This window comes from Phyllostomus hastatus, unplaced genomic scaffold (genome assembly GCF_019186645.2).
Source record: "Phyllostomus hastatus isolate PE091 unplaced genomic scaffold, TTU_PhHast_1.1 phas_contig_80, whole genome shotgun sequence".
Taxonomy (NCBI): Eukaryota; Metazoa; Chordata; class Mammalia; order Chiroptera; family Phyllostomidae; genus Phyllostomus; species Phyllostomus hastatus.
In genome coordinates this window covers 23,290,817-23,311,389 of record NW_025333960.1, presented here as the reverse complement: position 1 = coordinate 23,311,389, position 20,573 = coordinate 23,290,817, and the positions used below count along the sequence as shown (strand labels likewise).

Here is a 20,573-nt window from a genome sequence, read left to right as displayed (position 1 = left end):
CTTCCACAAAGGCACTCTTGCCACCAAACGTACCTTGAGAGTTGATGCAGAAACCTCTTTTATGACCATAAGTGTTACAAACCTGCACATTAAAGGATCAATGATCCATAAGCTTCATGCTTGCCCAAGAAACAGTCAACGGTTAAACATCTTTAAAAATTCAAAGAACTAAACAAAATTAATAGACTGGAGAGTTTAAAAACATGCTGTGAACCAATGTTTCAGAAACAGTTCACCATGTAAAAATTAAATTAGTTTAACTATAATATTTAAAAAGGCAGTATTTTCATTTAACCATATAACCCCCAGCCCAATGCAATGAGATGTATCTTATACCAATACTTACTGCGCATTTTTAGGTGATTTTTTTTATTTCCTTAGTCCTTAAACATATTTTAATGGCTTTGGACAGAGGTTTGCTATGATAGATGAATGAAATGAATTCTACAGCCTGGAAAATCTTACAATAGACTGGCAATGCCTAGCAGCACAGCTATCAAGCAGATTCAGTCAGAAGTTGACCTGATCACGACCAGTCTCCCTCATTAGCTACAAAAACTTTACGAATTTAGAAAGTGTAGTTATAATGATGGTTTTGCTCAACTCCTCCATGTTACAAATGAGAATGCACAGACCACAAGCACTGTGCGACTCGCAGCAGCGGAGAACCACAGTGCAGCTCTCCTGAGAGGGGCTGGGTCGTGCTCACTGCTCTGGTGCAGTGGGGGGTCACCACTCCAAGAGTTCATACAACGTGGAATGGCACTGTGGGACCAAACCAAAAGAGACTAAGTTCAATTCATTAATTCAGTCCACAAGCACTCATCCATTGCCTGCCAGTTAAATACAGCTGGGGGCATTTCCTCGTTTTGTTTTGTTTTTAAAGTCCAAGGGCAGGAAAAGAGGTTCATTCTGGTGATGAATAAAGACCTTTACAGCAGAGAGGACACTAAGATAAATGTAAAAAGAGACGGCAGACATACAAATTAAGAATCCAACTTGTATAACAAGTTCTGTTGAAAAGAAACCAGAATCAGGCAAATAATTCCTATAATACTATGACAGCATTTCTTGACTGAACCAAAGTTCACTACTACCAGATATGTTATTCCTAAACCATTCATAAAAATAAGACCTACTGAAAATGTAGACAATTGATAACATCTGTTTGGGAAAAACAAAACATTCTATGTGGAAATGAGGTAGGCTCAACCACTTAACCACTTAGAGAAAAAAGTTTTTCTTTGTTAATCCATAGAAACTGCCTGCGTGCAAATTAAGCAACCAAGGGTTCTGTTAAATTTTTTGCCCTAGTTTGGTCAAGTTGTTGCTAGCATAATGCTTGGAACTAATTTTTAAATCTCAATAAACTGTTTATTTTAATGATTTTTTATCCTAATCTTTGTCTTTGCAGAGCGTTTTACAAACTTCCAACTCCAGCTTGTTACATTTTGAAATGCGAGGCCTTAGAGAACTGCGAGGTCTCCAATACTGGAAACGGCCACTTTCAGCCCACCGCACATATTTCCGAGCTGCACTGTACTGACGTATATAATCAGCAAGGCGACAGAAAGTCTTAGATGTGGAAGTCAATGTTTGCGATAGTCTACTAACCTACTGATGTGCCCTTCACGTGTTTCTAGAACACCTGGGCACGGAACCTGAGCCAGGGCAGCTGCGAGGAGGGGAAGGTGCGTGAGGAAACGAACGGGAAGAGCGTTACTCCCGTGACCGGGAGCGGGGTGGCACGGGAGCCTGGGGACGCATCCGAGTCGCCAGCCGAGGTGAGACCAGAAAGTAAGTGGGAGAGAGGACGACAAAGGCGGAGAAAAAGAAAGCTGCGCCGGCGAGCGGGCGGGCGGGAGGCGCTGGAGATAAAGACCGGGAGGCGGAGCGGCGGGCCGGGCGGGGGCGCGGCGGGGGCGGCGGCTGCGGGGACCCGCGGGCGCGCGGGAACCGACCGCACAGAGGCGGCGCCGCAGCCCCTGCCTGTCGACGCGCCGGGCGAGTCCCCGGGCTCCGCGCCGCCCCTGCTCCCCGCGCTGCGCGCCTTCCCACCCGGCAGCGGGCGGACTCCACGAGAGTTTGCTCCGGAGCGCGGGGAACTTTCCTGCAGAAGCTCCGCTCCTGGAGAAGCAGCACCTGCGGCGCCCACTCGCCTCCGCTCCCCTCCCCGCTCGCGAGGTAACCGCACACCGGTTGGGGCAGGTTGGGTGGCGGAAGGCGTGGGGGCTCGAGATCTGACGGGCTGAGATTACGGGGCGCCGGGCGGCACCCACGTTGGGAGCCGGGTCTGGTGGGCGGGGAAGTGTATCCTCACCTTTCCAGGTACTTCGCCTCCGTTGACTGCGGGAAGCATCTTTCTTTACCTTTCTTTTCCATTCCTTTTCATTCTGCACCGCCCCCCGCCCGCCCCCCGCCGCCAATATATGAACCCACTTCACTCCCATTCACTTTATCAGACGTGCTGGGGGCATGGGGTGTCCCGGAGATCGAGGCGGTACGAAGCCTTCCAGAGAGAGAGAGAGTCCGAGGAGGAGGAAGGGTCAGCTACCCGTGCTGGATTCCTGGGCGCTGGCGGGGCAGCCGGGACTGCAGGATTCTGGTGCCAGTCCCCAGTGGGGCATGCAAGGTTAGAAAGAGGACACCAGAAGGAACAGTCTTGAGTTTCTGATGCCGGTTTATCCGGTCCTCCAGCATGTTTGGCCGAAAGATGAGCATTTCTGCTTTATTGCATGGGTCCCAAACTCGGAGACCTTGCCAAAGCTGTCTTCAACGTGGGAGAGACATTAGGTGACTGGGAGCCCAGGTCCTATGTGGCCCCAGCAGAGGGGTCGAGAGGGTGCAATGGAGGGGCGGGGGGGTGGGGGGAGGCTTGAGGCTTGACATGATTTGAGAGTAGGAACTGACTGCGTGGTTGTGGTGTTGCTGCTGCTCTCGCGGGGTTACCTGCTCCCTCTTCTTCCCCATTTGAACATCCTGTCTCTCAGCATGCTTCTATTAGAAGGCTAGAAGGTGCTATGTTTGATGCCTGTCAAGAATTATCCCCAACTAAGTTCACAGGTACTAAGCTGGAGCTGCCGCTCCGCCTCCCTCTTCTCCCGGCAGGTCCACCCCCGACTCCCTCCCACAGGCAAACTGTTCTGAGCAGTTCCCAGGGCTTTGAAAGGGATGGCAAGTAAATAGTATGGAGTGTGTGTCTGTGTGACTTTTCTACTTTACGTTATCGGAACCAAACCGAAACACTCCTTTTTGCTGTTTTAGAGTATTGTTTACCCATGTTTATTTATCTTCAGTTACCCTCAAACATTTCATTAGTCTCTCTATACATAATTTTATCTGTACGGGTACCATTCCATTTGATTTAAAGGACGTGGGCTTTTCGACTCACATGTACACACCAAAATACAGTGTGACCACATTTAATATTTATGTGTTCCTGATTCAGTAGCCCGGCACCTGCCAATTCCAGCGCATAATCATAACACCATATGCCTAGCTACCAACTGAGGATAAGGAGAATGTTATTGTCTTTCATGGGCAAGGGTACCCTGAACTAACAGATTTTATTATTATTGCTCAGAGGGTGTTTAAGGGCTTCAGTGAGTCAGATATACAGAACAAAATTACAATTCTACTCCGTGTGTTGAGGAAGGACACCATAACTAGACGCTTAGAGTTGACTAGTTATTGGGGGAAGATTAAAATCCTCTGATCACACAGACTGAATACAGCCCCCAATATAGCACACAATGAACGTCTTGAGAAAGTGAGAAGAATGTTCCTCTGGCCTCATATGGTTTTTATCACCTTTACTGACTACAGCAGCCTCTCCCAGATAACGAGCACCTTGCATACAGACGTTAGCCTGTGCTAACTAAACACCGTGTTTTTAATGCAGCGGCTTGGTGATGGTCCAAAAACATCAATGTTTTAAATCATTACCAACCATCTGTTCTCTCCCACTCAAAGTGCAATGTTTTATTTTCACAGGTATCCAAAGGTACATCCTAGTTTCATGAATTTCCATGAATATCCCCAAAGCTCTGACAGTATCTGATATTGATCTAAGTTCAGCAACTGTTGCATTTGGGTTGTTACACTATAAGCTCCTCTCTTTTTATTTTCAATGAAAGAAAAAGCAAAAAAAGTTTTAGAGCCTTTGGTCCCAGACCAGTGTGTACTCCAGTGGACTCTGATTGCTTTCTTTCCTCCACCTTTTTGTTACCAGAGAGAAGCTGAGGATTGGTGCCCCTGGAGCCGCCTCCTGATGGCATCCTCTCCCTTCTCTCTGGTCACAAGGGTAGCATTTGGTGCTCTGAAGCAGTGCATTAAACAGCCTTGTAACTCCAGAAAATTAGAGTCATTTCCAGAAGAATATGTCTTCCCAGGAACAGTTTACGAAATAGAAGACCAATTTAACATTCCAAACTCCAATTTTAGAAGACTTAAGTCATAAACATACAAATATTGAGTATGAATAATAGAGTATTTTACAAAGGATATGAATAAAATGTCTATAGTATTCTTTGTATCCACATTTGGGAACCTGGGCAAGTTTGTATGCAATCAGCAGGCAGATTCACAGCCTTCATCTGGTTCAGGTCATCATTCAAGCAAGATTGGAGGTTTTCAATCTCACCCTAACCCCCGTCCTTGGAATGCTTCCCCATTTAGGAATGTTTGCTTAAACTGCAATGTTAGGATATTTTTATTACTCAGAATTAAAGTGCATAATAAATATGTTCTTTCTTCACTGTAGCCAGAATGTTGGGAAGTTCTTCTTACTCAAATCTGGATGTAATGTCCCAATGCACAATCATCGTTTTGAGGAGAAAGATATTGGCAATCTTGCTTTCCTCTGTGAATAACTGCTATGTATTTGAAGAATATCAAGAACCCCCAAAATCTGGGGCTTCTACCTTCTTATCAGCTACACTGCTCCATATTTCCCTTGTCTTGAAAGCATAAGATTCCTCTTACTACCAGGATAGCAATGAAAAGAACGAACCCATACTATAAAAAATTCTGAAAGTAAAGTTGCCTTAAAAATATGGCCTAATTGAAATCTTTGGAAATACATGAGAATGTGTTACATCTTATTTTTCTGCATAATAAAAATGAATTACTGAGGGGAAAGAGTTTCACCATGTATAGTAAGCACTCTGAATTATTCATGTTAATGAGAGGAATAGAGGCTAAGATAACCCCAAATCATGGTTTGTGTTTGTTTTTGGAAAGTATTACATGTTTGATTTAAAAAAGGTTTTCATTGCTATTGTGGGCAAGTTGCCTTTTTAATTATTTTGTTTTGTTTAGGCTAATTTTTAAATGAGCTTACATACCTCAAACACCATAACCAATTTATGGGGAGATGGAGGAGGTGGGCAGCCTGCCCAGAAAAGAGCTGGGTGACAGAAATAAGCAACCTGATATGGTGACTGTGTAGTAGGTTGTATATAATTCACAGAAAAATAATCAGGACTTAATTGTATGTCTACTTAATGATTGTATGTTCAGAGTTAAGCATGTTCCTGGAAAAAATAAAAGCCCTCCAATCCAAATATGAGCTATTCAATCCCCATTTACATGTAACAGGTGATTAATTTTTTTTAAACATGAGAGTGAAATGCTCCTGAAAACCAAATACAAAGATTCTAATTTATAAATCTTACTAAATTTAATTTTTTAAGTGTGAGGTTTTCCTAAAGCATCCACATGTGTAGGTTTGAAGGTGACATTCCTGAGTCTTACATGTGTACTTCCCAAAAGAGGAAACAGCAAGGTGCCATCAGAATAAGGGATTTGGTCCATTTGATCTCCACACCTATGCTCCACAGCAAAGCACATTCCATTAAAGAGAAGCTCTCAAGTATCCATTGTTACCATGGACCTGGTTAGATAAAATAGTTGGAGTTCAGCACCACTGCCAATTTAACAGATTTCTGTTGTGTTTTTCAAAAGCTTCAGGGCAAAATTGGTTGTGGATGAAACAGTTACTTGAACAAGAAGTTGATTCACACCATAGTGCTTGCTATTAACACCTTGTTTATAGTCTGCATTCAGTTGTGTATAGATTTTGTTGAATTGTTAGTTCTGTGAACTATTAGAAAGAATTTAGAAAACCTCTGTGGAGAAGGGTAGAGCTGCCAAAATATATATAACTGGAAAAGCAGGTAAAGTCATTTTCATTCAAGAATTCAAAGCAAAAAGTAAAACTGTGACTTCTACAGCAGTGAGCAGAATGGCAATAAAAAAGTAGATGTTGCTTTTGGAATGGGGACTCTGTTCTCATAATAAATGTGCTTGCTACTTCAACTGTATGGGTACTTCTTTCTTAAGGTCACATTTTGTGTGTGTGTGTGTGTGTGTGTGTGTGTGTGTGTGTGTTTATAGGGGGTGACATTTTTTAAAAAAGATAAAACCATGTATTTTTTTAAATATTGTGGTTGGAATAATTGAGACCCACAGGATATATTTTATATACATTTATTAGAAGAATCAGTTTCTTCTGATGAGGACCTAAGTCTTAGAGTCAGAATTATGCGGGGGTTTTTTATGGAGCAGGAAAAGACCTTAAAAGTAATTTATTCCAATGCCCTTATTTTACAGTTAAGGAAATGGAGGCCCACCGTGAGACAAACTGTTAAAGGTCACAGTGGTGGTTAGTGGCAGAGCAGAAACTAGAAAGCTGACCTCCTGACTCTTCATCCAGTCCCCTTGCAGTAAGTTTGGTAGTTAAATAAGGCAATTAACTCTTTCTGGCCATCACAACAGCAACTGTACAAGACAGTCATGGAATGAAGTGGTACAGAGGTAAATGCAGAAGCTGGCGATCTTTTTGTCTTCTCTCATTCACTGAATACTTATCCTGGGCCAAACCGTTGTCCTCAACCCTGTCCTCTTTTTAATAACAAATATTTTTATTACCCTCTTAGTATCCTGAAATGTAATCCATCCATAGTATAGTTACTGAGTATATAAGTAATGAAAAGGGGCAATAAAATAAAAGTAACTTGTAATAAAATGTGATTTCCCTACACTAATGTTTGGAGATGACTTCACTAGAACACATATTAAAGAAGTCAGAAATGCGTGTGTATATATAATGAATAAATTTGGATTTAAGACAAAAAAGCAGAAGACTTCACTTAAGAAGTAGACACATGAAAGGGCAAACTAAGAGTAGTGTTAGGGTAATTATAAACTAGAGTTATTTGTATATAACAGAAGAGGGAAGTAATGGTAATCCTAGGGAAAATATACTAAGTCGAGTTATAGACTATTGGAGTGGAAAAAATGGGGAAGTATAATATTTTGTAAATGAGAGAATACCTACTATTAATCCACTTCCACTGGAATTCCAAAACTGCTTCCTGGAACATTTTCATGTTTTTACTAATGTGAACTTGGCTTCAAGGGACTCTGCAGGTTACTCAACATACCATCATGAATAACAGATAAAATATTTCCAAAATGAAAATTATTGATTGAGTGCTGATATTGCTTTTTAAGTTCGTTTTCCAGTAATATTGTAGCCTATTGATTCTAGAGTTAGGAGCCAGACTACACAAAATGATTGAATTACTCACCACAGCAACCTTGTTGGTGGAGATTCCTATATGATGCTTATGTATGATTATGTACCAGATTCTACAGGTTGAGAGTCACTGTAGGTTTAGTTTAGTGGGACATTGTGTGTTATATGGAGCATTTGGAAAATTTTTCATTAAGTGGGACAGCCACCCCTCCTCACCCAAAGTCAGCAGAACTCTCCTCCTCCAGAAATCGTGACACACCTGAGCCCTTCTCAAAGTATTCTCTAGGGGTAGTCTGGCCCTGATGAGAACTGTAGGGCTAGAGAAGCAATGTTTTTATGATGCCATGGATTATCTTTCATGCCCCTACCCACCCATCTTTACTTTTAAATGGTGCCATCCCACTTGTTCACTGGTGTCCTGCCTTCGGTGGACAAGGACTACAAACTTCACTGCTCGCCAAGTTGAAGTTCATGTTCTAATCTTTTTCCTATCACTGTCACTTTTATAAAAATTTACTGCTTCTGATCCTTATTTCCCTGGAAACTATGTTTTGTGGGTGACTATGAATGGTGACAAATTAATATACAAGCTGGTTAATTTTTTAGTTCCCATGGGCTTTAACCTAGTTTAAATACATATCTCCAGAAAACATTGAAGGCTTATATATAAATATAGACATATACATTCATACATATGTATGTGTGATGTGTGTATATGTACCTATATGTGCATGTTATATTTGTGTGTACGTGTATACACATATCATTTCAGGTACTGCAACAACAGGAAAGAAGGTAGCATTATTTGAGTTTTTCTTTTTCATTCCCTCAAAACATTCTTATGCAAACAAAAAAATGGCGCTGGTCCAATATTGGAAATGGCAAAATAAAAGTAATGCTATAAAGTAAGCTTTTAGAAGATACCCAAATCTGCAACCAATCTAAATAAACTGTGTTAGAATTTTTTTGTACTACTACTAGCATATAGCAGTTGGAGACAGGGGAGAGTATAGGCAACTGTGCTGTCTGTCTTCAATGTATTTAGTCTGTGCACTACTGACATACTAAAAGCACACCAGCATCTCTACAAAATGATAGTATTTGCAGAGACTAGAGATTTTGAAGATTACCCATATACACAACCTGCAGGAGAGTGTAGGTTCCCAGATGCACGGAGGAATTGAGAGCAAAATTTTAAGTTTTTTTAATTTCTAATGTTACTTCTAGACCACAACATAAGACCTGCTCTTAGAATTAAGAGTTAATATGAAATGTCATTTTAGTATGGGCTGCATCAAGCATCTTGAATTTACCAAATTGTAAGAAATTTTTGTTATATTACTTCCCACTTTCTGTCCATCTTAGATGTCTGTTTTATCTTTGTATATCTTACATTTTTTAAAGAAAGGAGCTTTTTAATGTAAGCCCTTAACAGTTAAAATTGAAGTCATTGTGTGTATGTGTGAATACCAGTTGCTTTCACACAATCACAAGATTCTCTACATAGGACATGTTTTACCCAATCAAGAAAGGCAGCCTTTCCTACAAAGGGGAGGCAGCAATTGTACAGACCACAATTTGATCTATGATTGTTTTGCTGTATCTTGTTCATTCTTACTGGAAGCTTCTTGGTCAATTGAATGGCCTGGCACTCAACCTCAGACTGACCCCTAACATTATTTGGTTGACTTTTATTACAATTTCTAGTAAGTGTGTAGTGCTGCTTTGGGACCTTGGAGAAGATGAAATTGAAGTGGTTGGATTGTGGAGGTGATAAGGAAAATAAGGAGCTTCTTTCATTTAAGCAGCACAAAGACCTATATAGGCAATGAAATTTTATTATAATGCCTGCCTTTTCTTGTTATGCTTTTTATTCTTGTATGGAATAAAGGCAAAAATTGTGACAGTAAAGTTCTCCATCTTCTTTAAACTGTTAACTTGTACACAGGAAAACCCTTTGTTGTCAGAATAAACAGATAAGATACATCCCAGTCACTAGGTTCTTGGTGCCTCCTTTACCATACTACCCCTCTAAGTTGAAATCTAAAACACTCAAGAATGTAATTCAGAAAAGGGAAAATACACCTAAATAATGTGAAAAAATTGTGGAAGCCTCTATTAAATATACATGAAAATGGAAAAACAAAATAAGACAACATTGTCAATTCAAATGAAGAATATGCTACTTACTTTTTCTTTAGTTTCAAAAGCAAGAAGCTACCTTTAGCTTTGTAGTCATTTCTGTTCTTTTCATCTTTATCACAGAGGGCATTAGAGCTGTGACCCACAGTTACAGGTTACTTTAAGCAAAGACAGTCTGTGATAAATGATGGTGTTCACTGAATGCTTTAAAAAATTTCAAAATGAAATATAAACACAATTTTTTTAGAAATATATCACTAAACGAATTTCATTTTCCCACAGCATTCTTTGAACATTAGATTAGAATATGGGTAATTTATCCCCCCCACAAAGATCAATTTTCTCAATCTATTGAAATATCCTTAAGTATTAGTAATATTATTGGACTAAAAGCAGTAAATATCAACATTCTACCTTCTAGTATTTGTGCTCTATTTTCAATTAGGAAGTTTTATTATCAGAGAATGAGATTCTACTTCCATGACATGGCTGGCATTCAGATGCATGCACTGTTGTGGTCTTGCTCGTTATTAATGGGTAGACCCCAAGTTGTACTGACTCTTAAGTATTTTAAATATTAATTCTTACTTACATTATCACTTTTGTTATCTCTCTGCCTCACTTTCTGAAAGTCTAGCAAAGTCATATTTTCAGATTTTGCAGATCAAGGAATTATAAAAAGCATTTAGAATAGAAGTAGATTTGCAAATTGTTGAACTCTCAAGTAGCAGAGATTGTTCATCTAGTACATCAGAACTTTAGTTCACTTAGAGTTTTACCAGCATACATACACAAAGTACTCCAATAAGAATTCCATAAAATTACTGACATATGTTTTATTTAGAGCATTCTAGAAAACATAACTATGGCTCAAAGTTTCTTCTAGGTTCCCCATTTGTAGATACAAATGTATACTAGGCATTTCTTCTTGTCTGTCTTAAAAAAACATCAAGTGAAACACATCAAAATCAAACTTGTGATCTCTGCCGATCTCAGCGCCAAACCTCAGGGTTCCCTAGCTTCCAATCTGGGTTTTATCCTTGACATTCCTTCTCATTCATCTCCGTATCACAGCCTCCATGCAGGTATTGATTATTACCTCCCAAAGCATACTGACAAAGCTGCCTTCGGCCATCACCCAAGTCTAAGCTTTCAGTCTATTGGGTAAATAACTACAGGAGCTTTATAACTATTCTCCTATATTCCAACATTGCTCCCCACTCCAAATCCATCCTCCAAAGGTGCCAGAGAAGCCTTTTCAAGATGCAAATAGAACTACCACTCCTTCGGCTCCACACATCACTTCAGTGGATTACCATTGCTTTTTCAAAGAAAAAGACCAAAACTGTGCTCCTGATTTTTTGAAACCCAGCAGGATCAGACTCTTTACAGTCTCATCCCTTTTGGTTCTTCCACTCCCTCTCTCTGCTTCAACTGGTAGGCTTCCTTCCAGTTTTGCTGCTCCTTCCCCTTCCCGTCTCCATCCATGTTTTTGGGTAAAAACATACATACCCAAACATTGCCTAGGTAACACTCATTAACACTTAAAATATCTACCCAAATGTCTCTTTCTCAAAGGAGCCCCCTCTTCCCTTAGACTGAGCTGAATCACCTTATAATATACATATACACAATATATACTTATATGCATAAACATACCCATATTTATGTATTCAGATCTCTCATCACCAATAGTTGCAGAGTTGTAAATTCATATTTATTCATGTAATTATTTAACCACTAAGGTAGAGCCCCTTCTAGTGTGATGGTCCTTTATTCCTAGAAAATACTATAGTGCCTGCTTAGCTTGAGAGTCTAATAAGTGTTTGTTAAATAAGTGTTGACTAAACATCCCCATCTTTAACCCTCTGTGTGCACAGGCATACATATATAGTACACCCAAACACACTTGCACCCACCCTCACATTCTAATTTAAGTATGTACATACATACGTATATACACACATATGTCTATACCTATATACACACATACTTGTAAGCTATGAGACCCCACCTTTTCTTTCTTGTGACCTTCCCAAGTATCAAATTTGCTTTCATTGTCAGTGACTCATTCAGAAGTGGTCTGAGTGGTCTCATTTACTTAGAAAGTGAGGCTGGCCTATTTAATTTCTTACCCCCTCCCCCCCCAAAACAACAACAACAACAACAACAACAACAACAACAACAATCCCAGCCGTTCAGCTTTTCTTCACATTATTTCCTCTAATATGTGAAATTCCTTGGTAATTTAGAGAATTTTTAAAGGCTTTAATTTGGGGGGATTTGTGCACATTTTGGCATTAGACCATAATCTATGAAAAAGAGAAGCCCCTGAAGGTTACCCTGTACATATGATCTCCATATAGAGATAAAATAAATGAAAGAGAACAAAAATTTAAATAAGAAAAAATATATGAAATTGAATTGAAAAAGTAATATAAAAGTCTTAGCTATAAATCAAAAGTTTACATTTTTGAGAATTATACAAAGATGTCAAACTATGGCTAAAATAGTTAAGGAGCAGATCAACCATACTGACTGACACTTACTATGCTCTAGGCACTTTTCTAATATTTGTGCCTAAATCCAAATGCTGCATTAAAAGTGAGTTGAGTTAGTCTTCTTTTCATTTCATAGCCTTCCTGCTTCAGCCAGTTTAGGGGAGCATCTGGTAAGCCTGGGGAATACCTTGTGCCAGAGAAGAAGGAAGTGCTCAAAAACCGATGGATGGGAACACCTCGGAAGCCAGATTTAAGAGACACCGGCTGGTCAAATTTGGGGTCACTTGAACATTAAAAGTAATAATGTATGTAATGGATTAGAGCATATTGAATTTTTAAAAGTATCCATGAGCTTTGTTTCACTGAAGAGTACAAGCTAATATAATTAAAGGGAATGGTAGAATTATGAAGTAACTTTTTTGCAACTACTATTACAGGAATAATGAAGAGATGATCCACCATTAGGTGAACAGTGTATGGGGACAGGATATTCACACTATCTCTACATGTCACCTCCTACATTTCTGACTAGTTACAAAAAGGGGAAAGTGCCTTTACAGGCAAAAATCTGGCAGACACCAGCCTAACCAAGTGATAACACTTGGCGTCACCAGCAGTGGGACACACTGGCATCGTGTACTTCTAAGGATGATATGTGCATGAAGTAGGACATGCAGGCACCCCTGAAATTATTTTGCTAAAAACGTTTCACCTGAATCTAATGATGAGGAAATGATCACATATGACTTTTCTTCTCCAAAATGTGTAAATCCAAAATGCAAATAGTCTTTGACATAACCGACCTGGACACTTTGAAAATGTCAATGTCAGTTTTAAAGAAGTCCTGGAAAATTGTTCAGGAGTGAAGGAGCCTAGGAGACATGGAACTAATTGATTAGATTATCAATGGAAAGAAAAACCTATGAAGGCTAATATTGAGATAATTAAAGGAATCTGAATTTGTGCTGCAGAACACATAATAGTATTATGTCTCTGTTAAATTTCCTGAGTGTCATAATCACATTGGGGTTCTGTAGAAGAAGGTCCTTTTGGGGAGAAGACACATTTGGGAGTATTCACAGATGAAATTCATGATCCATGCAACTTCCTTTCACATGGTTCAGCAATATATGGGAAAGAGTAAAATGATAATGTAGCAAAATGTTAACAATGTAATGTAGAAAAAGATTGTATAATATTCATCATTAATTTATTAGACAGATTTCTAATTTTTAAGATAGAAAATGGGTAAAATATTCTATGATTTTGAACCAACTACCTAATGGATGAGATCATTGCCACATTGTATGAAGTGAGCTAGTATTTGCAAAAGTTGTTTAATTAGGCAGTTAGAAAGTGTCTAAATATCTTTATTCAGCATTAATAATATTTCATAATTTATATTTAAACACTTAAGAGAAAGCTATTCTTAAAATATGTTTTAGGCAATATAGGAAGAAATAATACAAGACTTTCAGTAAATACTAGATAAACGAGTATTTTTTTTCACTCTTCAGTCAGAGATGACAACTTTTCAACATTAGAAATTTTAAAGGGTAATTAGAAAACTTGGTACTATGTTTTCCTTTCTTCCTTAATTTTTCTTAAGCATTTGGTGCTTACCTATAAAACAAAGGATGAGATTATTGGTGATTTTCACTAAAGATCCACAACAGCAGTATGCAGTGTGTCGTGTAGACTAGACCGGCCAGGGCCCGGGGAGATTTAGGATCCAGTGTGATTCTCAACTGCAGTCTCAGCGGAACTCTAGGCGAGCACTGTCAGTGCTTCAGTATTAGAGACAGGTACTTAAAGCTGAATACTTCCCCCACAGAAATATTCTCTAGTCAATAACATGAGGGCCAATTCCACATGAAGCACAAAATGAAAGAAGTTAAATAAAAATATTTAGAAAATGTGTAATAAAATATCTCCAGACAAATTTCAACTTCAAATTAAGTGTTTAGAATATTTCTCCTCCCGTTAAAGTATATAATGTAGTATTCACACTTTGCATGAATACTTTTCTAGCAACATTTAGGACTGCTTAGGATATATACCTTTCACACAACCAGAACCAAGTGGAGTGGTGCTTCTTGATTTTTGGTTAAAAACAAAATCTATATCTACTAAGATATAGATATAGATATAGATATAGATATAAAATCTATATCTACTAAGATATAGATTTTGATTATTTATCTTAAGTGCAATAAACTAAAGATAAGAATATCAGTAGACTTCTTTCCCTTTATATTTCATATCATAGTTCATGAATTATTATACATTATAACAATCCAGAGAGGTTCACATTTCTGAAAATTCTGAAAGAACCAGTTTCTTGACACTGCCAGCTTGTACAATACTTGAGGCTAGATTTCACTATGATAGGGACTCCTCACTAAAAAATTATAACTTATCATCAGCTTATATTAGGGTAAATATCAATAATCAGTTTGAACTTGGTATTGTTTTAATATGGGAAAAAAGGACAATTATCATGGGGAGAGAGTTGGTTCTTTGAAAGTCTTGATCATCTACAAGTAACTGCAATAACAGCTTTAGGGCTTACACCCAGTGCCCCTATACCCCCTCCCTCGAGCTACTTATATGTGTATCAGCAGTAAGATATGGATGCCTATATTACTGAGGGAGTTTTAAGACCTGAGAGGACTGAGTGACACTAAATGTTGTAATGCCATTCAACTATTAATATATACTTATTTCATAATTTTTAAAAGTTATGACCATGCACAACATAAGTTACAAGTTGTTTGAATTTATAGCAATAGGAAAAGTGGACTTCCATGTAGAATTTGGCTTTAAAAGAGAACAGCTATAAGGAAAATTTGTGTAGGTGATTATTAGCTGGAAGCTATTTGTACTCTCAGTGTATTGAATATACACTTATGCTAATAAGACTCTGCATGAATAGAACCTTTCGATAATAAATCCATGTAAAAGACTGTGCCTTGGGGAATAATTCTAGGTGTTTAAGAGTACTGAATACCCTGCATTCAGAATACAGAGCTCTAAATCAAGTTTGCAACTATTTTTCATTCATGATGTTTAATAGGTCATTTTACTTAAAGTCTCAGAAAGGTGAAGTAAAACAAACAATGAAAAATGGTGTTGTTGTATTTGTACAAACATTCAAAACACTGCAATCACAGAAGAAATTCCAAAGGAGAACTGTGAAATCTGTCCCCAGAAGTGAGCTAAGCCACACTCAAGATCATCACATCAGAAACAAATACCTAATCACTACCTGAGAAGTCTTCCTGTCATTGCGTATTAAATCACTGACTAACTGGTTTTCGCTTTTGTGGCATCTACTCACCTACTTAGAAAAAGCACTTTAGTAGTAAAATAAAATATAGAAGAGTTGCATTCTCTTTATGAACTCTCTATATTTATAATATTTTGCAGAACTGCACATATCCCCAAGGTAATTTTACTGAATGTTAACAAAATAAAAAGAAAATGAAGGACCTTTTCAGTTCTCTTTCCTCATTTTATTATTTTATATTTCATATTTTCATCTTTAAATGAAAGCAGTACTCAAGCTAGTTTTTTTTATTACTGTTTTTCTTTTCGAGTTATTCTGGTTTGTGAGCAGCTAGATTTCATTATAAAGCTTTTATTCTAGGAAGGCTCATGTGGGTTATACTTCCTGTATTTTTGCTTGCCCAATTCTTATCCACCACCACCCCACGAACACCACGTTCTCCCCTCGTCTGATACCTATGTATCTAGTCCATAAGCCATTTTCCGATTTTCTCCCCATTCTTGCAGGGGGCAGCAATGTGGAATAGCAGGAGCTGGTGTAGTGGAGCATTCTCCATCTGTAGTATAGGTCTTGCCTAGAATACCCTCTTTCACCAAGTGTGTTTTAATTTGCCCTCAGGTTTAAACATTCAAGTCTGTAACTCTGTTGTTATTCAGCAGTCATGGCTCTTCTTCCATTGTCTCCCTTAAGAGATCACCCCATAGCTAAATAAAAATAGTAGGTGAGTGTGTCATTTTTTTCTAGCGGCTCTCTAGATAGAGTTCAGCAGGTATGCTTTACAGTTAGTGATTTCAAGTTGTCATACTTCTCTTGTTTAATTGAAGATAGAGTACTGAGAAGTACTCTCTTTTTTAATATGCTTTAGTTTTTAGAGCAACTTTAGATTCATAGAAATACTGAGCAGAATGTACGGAGATTTCCCATGTTCTTCCTGCCCATCTCCAGCCCTTCCACAACCTCCTCATTATTAACTTACCCCACCAGAGTGGAACATTTGGTACAACTGATGAATCTACATTGATGCCCCATTATCACCTAAAGTCCATTGTTCACATCATGGTTCCTTCCTGGTGTTGTGTAGCCTACGCATTTGGACAGATTTATAATTACATGCAATCACAATTATAATATACAGAGTGGCCTCCCTGCACTAGAAACCCTGTATGCCCCACCTACTTATACCTCTCTCCCCTCTAACCCTAGCAGCCATTGACCTTTTCCGCTTGTCTCCACACTTTTGCCTGTTCTACAATGATGCATGCCCACCTGCCTGCAGTGAGCATGGAACGCTGTGGATGGTTCATCGAAGCACGGGAAAAACATACACAGAGACAACCAGGTCCTGTGGGGGAATCGGGACAGAATGGCCACTCCTCACGTGGGGAGTGCCCCGTGTCCATACCCAAGCAGATTTTTATTGAGAAAACAGACTTAGTTTGTGGATCCACAATGTCATAGAATTGAAGTCATACAACAGGTAGCCTTTTGAGATGCACGTATTTTACTTGTAACATGTTTTTTCAGCACTGAATAATGTCCCCATGCCGGGGTGTTCCACAGTTTATTTATCCCTTCGCCCACTGAAGACATTGTGTTTGCTTCCAAGTTTTGGCAATTATGAATAAACATGCTTCAAACATTCATGGGCAGGTGTTTAGGTGTGTTTTTTTAACTTAAATTTTCAACTCCTTTGGATAAATACCAAGGAGTATGATTGCTAGATTGTATGGTAAGGGTGTTATGTTTAGTTGTGTAAAAAACTGCCAAACTGCCTTCTGAAGTGATGGTACCATTTTGCGCTTCTACCAGTCTGTGATTAATTTTGAGTTAATTTTTCTGCAGGTTTTAGGTATAGGTTTCTTTTTTAAATTTTGCCTATGGGTATCCAATTATTCCAGCACTACATGTTTGTTGAAAGACTGTATTTGCTCCATTGTATTTCCTTTACTCTTTTGTCAAAGGTCAGTTGACTGTATTTATGGAGGTCTGTTTTGGGGCTGGGCCCTCTATTCTGTTCCATTGACTTATTTTTCTATTTTTTTTTTTACCAATATTACACTGTCTTGATTACTGTAGCTCTATATGGAGTCTTGAAGTTGGGTAATGTCACAGTCCTCCAACCTTGTTCTTCTACAATATTTTGTTGGCTATTCTGGGAATTTTGCCTTTCCATATAAATTCTAGAATCACTTTGTTAATATCCATGAAATAACTTGCTGGGACTTTGACTGGTCCCAGCATTGCATTGAATTTATAGATTAAGTGACTGGGGAGAACTGACATCTTAGTGATACTGAGTCTTCATATCCATAAGCATGAATATCTCCCCTTTTATTTAGTTATTTGATTTTCTATCAGAATTTTGTAGTTTTCTTTATGTAAACCTTGTATATAGTCTGTTAAATCCATACCTGAATATTTAATTTATAGGGATATTATATATTATCAATAAACCTGATATTATTTTAACTTCTAATTCTACTTATTTATTGTTGATATATATATATATATATACACACATATATATGCAATTGACCCTACATTAACCATGTATCCTCTCTTTTTTTTCTTAATTAGTCTGACCAGAGGCTTATTGCTTTTATTGATCTTTTCAAAGAACCAGCTTGTGGTTTTGTTAATTTTATTTATTGATTTACTTTTTTAATTTTATTGATTCTGCTCTAATTTTTATTATTTCCTTTCTTCTGCTTACTTTGTAATTAATTTGCTCTACCTTTTCTTATTTCCTGAAGTTGGAGCTTAGATGATTGATTTTAGATAATGTATGATATATATAAGTTTCCTTCTAAACACTAATTTTGCAGCATTCTACAAATTTTCATAAGTTGCATTTTTATTTTTTATTTAGTTCAAAATATTTTGAGACATCTCTTGAGGTCTCTTTATTGACCCATGTGTTATTTGGGGGTGTATGGTTTAATCTCAAAGTATTTGGGGATTTTTCAAATCTATCTTTTTTTAACGAACTTCTGGCTTAATTCCATTGTACCTACCTGCAAGGAGAGATTTTATGATTTCTACTCTTTAAAAATTTTAATGCCTGTTTTCTGGCCCAAAATGTGGTTTATCTTGGTGTATGTTTCATGTGAGCTTGACAAGAATGTGTATTTTTGCTGTTGTTGGTTGAAGTACCATAGATGTCCATGACAGCCAGTTGATTAATGGTGTTGAGTTCATGATGTTCTGCCTGATGCATATGTCTGTTTCTGATAGAGCGATGTTGTTGAAGTCTCCAACTTTAATAGTGGATTCATCTATTTTTTCTTCTAGTTCTATCAATTTTTGCCTCCCATAGTTTGATGTCTCTTGTTAGGCACGTAAACATTAAGGATTCTTATGTCTTCTTGGAAAATTGACCCAAGCATGCAATCCTTATCTTTAGTTCTAATAATTCTTCTTGCTATGAACTCAGGACCAACTTAACTGAATTCTCTGCTCTGGGTACTTCAAGGCTGCAGTCAAGCTGTAGGTTGGGCTCCATTCTCATCTGAAGCTCACTGTCTTCTTCCAGACCCATCTCAGTTATGGGCAGAATTTAATTCCATATAGCTGCTATGGGACTGAGACCCTCAGTGCCTAGAGGTCAGCCTCTTCAAAGGAAGTCACAGATAGCTTCTTGCCTCTTCCAGGCCACTAGGAGAACATCTCTAACTCCAGGGAAATCCTGGCCCTTCTTTTAAAGGGATCATCGGACTAGGCCAGGCAACCCAGGATACTCTATTTTAGTTTATTTATCTTTTTTATTACATAAATATGATGATTTGATTTGTGTTGACATTGTAAAATGATACCACAATCAGGTTAATTAACACATGTATCACCTCACAGTGTTACCTTTCCTGTGTGTGTGTGTGTGTGTGTGTGTGTGTAGTGAGAATGCTTAAGACCTACTGTCTTAGCAAATTTCAAGCATACAATGAAGCATTATTAACTATCACCATGCTCCAGACTTATTCACCTTATAACTAAAGGCTTGTACCCTTTGACCAGTAACTCCCCATTCACCCAACCCTGTAGCCATGGTAGCCACCATTCTATTCTCTGTTTCTGTGAGTTCAGCTAGATTCCACATATAAGTGAAATCATACAGCATTTGGCTCTCTCTGTCTGGCTTATTTCACTCAGCATAACATCCTTCAGGTTTATCTGTGTTGTCACCAGTGACAGGATTTTCTTCTTTCTCATGGCTGAAATAATCTCTTTTAATTAACCCAAAGGAACCAATTAAGGCCATTAATTAGTTCTGTAAGATTTCTTTACCTTTTCCATTGGACATTATTAGAAGCAAATTACAGGTTTTGTCCACACTTGAGGGAAGGGAATTATACAGGACTGGGTCTTTTGGGGCCCATCATAGAATTCTCTCTGCCACAGAGATCTTGAGTTGTATATTTAACTCCATGATGCCTCTGCTTGGTTTGGTCATAAACATCTAAAATGCTACAATATCACCCTGGCTGGCATAGCTCAGTAGATTGAGCGCAGCTGCGAACCAAAATGTTGTAGGTTCGATTCTCAGTCAGGGCACATGCCTGGGTTGCAGGCCACAGCCCCCAGCAACCGCGCACATTGATGTTTCTCTCTCTTTCTTTCTCCCTCCCTTCCCTCTCTAAAAATAAATAAATAAAATCTTTAAAAAATGATACAAGATCAAAACTGAGCTCTTGATTTTCAACTTTGAAGATTTCTCCCATCCCATGTCATCTCAAAAGTTAATTTTATTTTTTTCCAGCTCTACTGCCATTACCCTAATTCAAGCCATCCTCATTGTCCATGCTTGTAGCCTACCACAGCCTCCTTCCTAGTTGACCCCTTCATTTCTCCGCCTATTCCTCATATACAGCATGAGAGATCTCGAATTATAGATCTAATCCTTTTTCTTCTCTAATTATAACCATTCAGTAATGACTTGTTGCCCTTTAGGAATGCCCTTAAGAACCTGGGAGGACCTTGCCTAACTTTCCAAGCTCATCTTAGACCACTTTCCTTTTATTCATTAAGCTTTAGCCATGCTGACTTCTTTCAGTTCCTCGGCTATACTAAGGTCTTTTCTCTTTCAGAGTATTTGCACGTGTGAGGC

The 20,573-nt window shown here is 38.4% G+C and overlaps 1 protein-coding gene across 4 annotated transcripts in view; it reads left to right on the top strand.

Annotated features, from left to right (window-relative positions):
• The first annotated feature begins 1,683 nt into the window (after positions 1–1,683).
• The window catches only part of CHST9 (carbohydrate sulfotransferase 9), a 230,332-nt gene continuing 211,442 nt past the window's right edge, over positions 1,684–20,573 (top strand). For 2 of the 4 annotated variants that reach the window (XM_045850084.1, XM_045850080.1), the window contains exon 1: positions 1,947–2,184. The gene's annotated coding sequence lies outside the window, so the exon portion shown is untranslated. Of the gene's footprint in view, positions 1,798–1,946; positions 2,185–20,573 lie in introns of those variants that run through there. The other 2 variants (XM_045850081.1, XM_045850083.1) reach the window with 2 other exon arrangements.